Here is a 5,122-nt window from a genome sequence, read left to right on the forward strand (position 1 = left end):
CCTTTTATGTACCCATTTTTGTTCATTCTTATGGTTTTCTCTCATGTTGGAAGTCATGTGACTTAACTTTCTTATTGTGACTTCTAGACATATGCTGCTGATAGGCTCAAAGATGATCGCATGCCACTTGTTGACATTCATCTAAAAAATCTAGCTCTTGAAGCCAAGATATTCTATAGTCATCATTAGTAATGAGGCCCTTCATGGAGATTCTCAAAGTAGGAATCTCAAGTTCAATTAGAAGCACAACATCCGCTCCATATACCAAAGCAAAGGGTGTTGTACTCATTGGAGTTTTGATACTAGTTCTGTAAGCCCATAAAGATAGATTAATTTGAAGGTGCCAGTTCCTTCTAGATTTGTTAATTATGTGATGCAAGATCTTAAGGATCACCTTGTTGAATGCCTCTACTTGGCCATTACCTTGGGGGTAGTAAATAGAAGACCAATGTTGTTTGATTGTGAACTTTTTGCACAACTCCTTAAGATTTTTGTTTTTAAACTATCCTCCATTGTCAATAATGATGGAGGAATATACACCATACCTACATATGATGTAGTTCATAATGAACACAACTATAGTTATTCCATTTTCTATAGAGAGAGGGACTGCTCCTACCCACTTAATGAAGTAGTCTGTAGCTATAATGATGAACTTGTGTCCATTTGAAGAGGACAAATGAATTTGGCCCACAAGGTCAAAGACCCATTGTTGGAATGACCACAACATGATAGATGGAATTAGCTTCCTCGCTAGAGCGTGAATTAGATTCCCATGGAGCTGGCATTGTTTGCAGGACTTGGCATATTTGATTACCTCTTGCTCCATATTTGGCCAATAGTAACCAACTATAATAAGTTTATGAGCTAATGTCAAACTGTTAGAGTGAGATTGACAAATGCCCTCATGTATGCACATTTGGACTCATCAGGTTCTAAACACCTAAGGAGTGTTCCATCGAAACCTCTCCTAAAAAAGTCATTGGCAATAATAACATACTGTGAAGCACTGCAGGTAAGGTGACATTTTTCATTCTAGGTTAGATTGTCTGGAATTGTTTGGTCACGTAGATAAGAGTATATATGGTGGTAGTGGGATGAGTTGTTTCCTACAATACAATAGATCATCTAAGATTTAGGGGAGTTATAGGCAAGGTAGTGTATCATTTCCACTAGGAGCTCATGTCGAAGATCATTCTCTAGTATATGTAACATGGAAGCAAGAGTAGTAATTGCATTAATCACTTTGTTGTCTACTTGAGGAACGTGTTGGAGAGTAATGTAAGAAAAGTATTTCTTCAAGTCATCCAACATGTGTTTATAAGGGATCAATTTCTCATCCTTCATCTAATATACATCATTGACTTGGTTGATTATGAGTTGTAAATCACCAAAGATGTTGAATTCATCCACTCTCCATTCAACTGCAATCTTCATACCATTGATTAGGGCTTCATATTCTGCAATGTTGTTTGTACAAGGAAACAAAATCTTGTACACCTTAGGTAGTGAATACCTCTATGGTGTTATAAATAAGATCCCAAAATCATATCCCTATTGTGTGAAGGAACCATCAAAGAACATCACCCAAGTTTGGTGTGTGAGCATTCGAATTGATTCATCAGGGAAGTCAATGTTTAATGGAAGAAGACTTTGCATTGGTGCTTCTGCTAATTAATCAGTGGTCACTTGTCCTTTGATAGTCTTCTGTTCAACATATTGAATGTCAAACTCACTTAGTATCATGACCCACTTTGCTAACCTTCTTGTTAGACCTGCCTTGCTGAGTAAGTATTTCAATGGATCAATTTTAGCAACCAGTCATGTAGTATGAGCAAGCATGTAGTGTCTCAACTTTTGGGAAGCAAAGATGACTGCCAAGCAAGCCTTCTCAATGATACTATAATTCATTTCATAAAAAATCAATGTACGACTCAAATATTAAATATCTCTTTCCTTGTTATCATTGTCTTCTTGAGCTAGCAAGATACCAAGAGATGACTCTATTGCTAAGATGTACAAAATAAGAGACTTCCCATAGATAGGAGGCATCAAGATTGGTGGATTAGTAAGATATTGCTTTATCTGTGTTAGACTCTAATCGCAATCTTGGCTCCAATTGTATTTCAAACCTTTATGTAGAGTCTTGGTAAAAGGTTGTGATCTATCCATAGGCTATGAGATGAATCTGTGAATGGATTGAAGTCTTCCTTGTAAGCCCCTTATCTAACTAATATTACAAGGTGGAGGCATGTCCATGATTGCTTGAACTTTCTCTGGATCAACCTCGATTCCTTTTGCAAATGCAATGTAACCAAGTAGTTTCCTGAATGTTACACCAAATGAACATTTCTTGGGGTTGAGTCTCAAACTAAATTTCTCCATGAGATTCAGGATAGGTCCCAAATCTTGAAGATGTGTTGTATTTTGTGCTCTTAACCAAAGTATCATCAACATAGTCTTCCATTTTCTTATGCATCATACTATGGAAAATTATAGTACGTACCCTCTGATATGTGGCACCAACATTTTTCAAACAAAATGGCATCACGTTCCAACAGAACGTTCACCATGCATAACTAAAAGCAATTTTTTCATAATCTTCTAGTGCAATATTGATCTGATTATAACAAAAAAATCCATCCATGAGTGAGTACATTTCATATCCTACTATCATATCCACTATCATATCAATGTTGGGGAGTGTAAATTCATCCTTCAAGCATGCTAAGTTCAAATCTCAAAAATCTATATAGACTCTGCACACTTGGAGATTGGAACAATGTTTGATATCCATTCAATGTAATCAATGGCACGGATGTAACCAGCTTTTAGAATCATTTCCAATTCAGCCTTGACCACTAAGGCAACATGAGGATGCATTTTCCTAAGATTTTGTTTGACTATTTTAACTCCTGGTGCGATAGATAAATGGTGCATTATTAGATCAAGATCCAAGCTTGGCATGTTTGAGTGTGTCCATGCACAATTTATCTTTTTCTCTTGGAAGAAGGTAATGAATTCCTCTTTTTCTTCTGGAGATAATGACTATGTAAGATGTATCATGTGAGGGTGTTCTTTTGTTCTCCAATTGATTAGCTCTGTTGGTTCTATCAACACTAATGATCTTTCCTAAAAATGACTAGGAAGTGCATCAAATATCTCATCCATAAGTGCCTTACAGAGGTTTTCACATTTGGATATATCTTTTATTTTTACTATTTTAGGTTTTTATATTGCCACAATGTGGTTTTCACCATCAGACCTTCTATTTCTTTTCATTTTTATTGTGTGACTAAGATATTTGATGTTAGCTTCAGTCATGTTGACGCTTTGTTTGCTGGTGGAAGACATTACAGGTTTGACAACATTTAAGTAGCAAGCAAGTGCATAGTCATTTTGGAATGTAGGGACTTCACTATATGCATTAGAATTCTAGTCTACGAGCTCAGGATAGGTGAGTAAAAGAGATGTGGCGGGTTCACTTGCATTCACAGTATAATCATCAAATGCTTGGACAAGCAATTCGAGACCTAGAGCAACTTCATCTGCAAGTGTGTTTGAATACCTTTGAGTTCTATTGGCATTAATCAAAGACTCAATGATGCCAATTAGATAAGACTCATCCGACCTAACCCTAGACGATTCACCTACTTTGAGTTGATTTTCATAGACATGAACTTGATCTGTCTATAGTTGCATCTAAGAGAGAGTCAAATTCATACTCTCAAGAATCTGTGCTACATGGGGATAGACAGTAGAATTCCCCAACAATCATAGTGAAAAATTCTCATTCATCATCTAGATTTTGACAAATGTACTCAATGACTAAAGCATGAATAGAATCTCCTTGTTCTTGTTGGATGTGGAGAGAACTAGTAGTATCATGAGAACAATCACTATCATCATTTACAATGCTAACACATGGTACAAAGTTGTCTGGTAGTGCGAAGAATTTAGCAAGATCATTAGGAATTGGATAAGGATAAGGATCCTCATCGTCAACGTCATCCTCATGGTCATCTGACTTAGCTTGTGACTCATGTTCAGATGAACTCTCAAATTCTAGTATAAATTTGTTAATCCCTACATGGAAGGGAATCTTCTTGAAGCCTAGAATGGATGTATCTCGATACCTTCTAGCTATTGCTTTGACAGGATCAACCAGATCATTTTTGTTGCATCCAATTGGACCATTCCCCTTGTAGTCAAAGCGTTTCATGAGTTTTAGACCTAGACCATACTTTTTAGGAGGAATTTCATGAGACTGTTATGTGAGGTCAACTAGGGTTTCCTCTTTGTATATCCATGCAAAAATGGCTCTATTTTTGTCTTCCTCCTTGAGAGGTACAATAGCTTTAACAAAGGTACCATTGTATTTCATTTGAGGTGTTAGCACAAAAGGTCTCTTCACTTCAGATGGTATCCCATAATGATGAGAGATTCAGGAAGAGATGTCAAAGCCAGAACTAGTTCTATATGGTATTCACCCATTCCAATTTTTTTTTAGCTTGAGTGACTGCTAAAATTGTTTCAATCTATTATCATGATGGTCTGTGGATGCCCTATTGGCAGGTACAAAGCTTTTAATAGATTTCAACATGTTACAAGTATAGCTAGTATTTGTAGGTATGGTGATTTTAGAGCCATTAGATGGGAACTTTATGCATTGATGGTAAGTTGAGGGCACAACTCGCATTTCACATATCCATGGTCTTCCAAGTAGGATGTTGTATGCTAACAAAATGTTGAGGACTTAACAAGTGACATCCCTTTCTATAGGATGAACTCAGAGAGGCAACACAACAAGACCCAAAGATTTATGCTCAACTTTGTCATATGCCTTGATAGTTTATCTTGCAATGAGGGTCAATGGAATCTTCAAAATAGCCCAATTGTCTAAGCAAAGCAGCAGAGACAATGTTTAAACCAACTCCATTGTCAATGAGTATGTGGTGGACACGTTTCTAGTGTATCATGACTTTAATGTGTAATGATTGGTTATGTGGATGACTCATTGAATTGTCATCCTCCTCAGAGAATGACATGTAGTAAGGTGAGGTTAGATGACCTACCATAGATTGGAGCCTATCAAAATCAAGATCTTGAGGTACATTTGCCT

Source organism: Cupressus sempervirens, chromosome 1 (assembly GCF_028749045.1).
Source record: "Cupressus sempervirens isolate cs-2001-9-10 chromosome 1, ASM2874904v1, whole genome shotgun sequence".
Classification (NCBI taxonomy): Eukaryota; Viridiplantae; Streptophyta; class Pinopsida; order Cupressales; family Cupressaceae; genus Cupressus; species Cupressus sempervirens.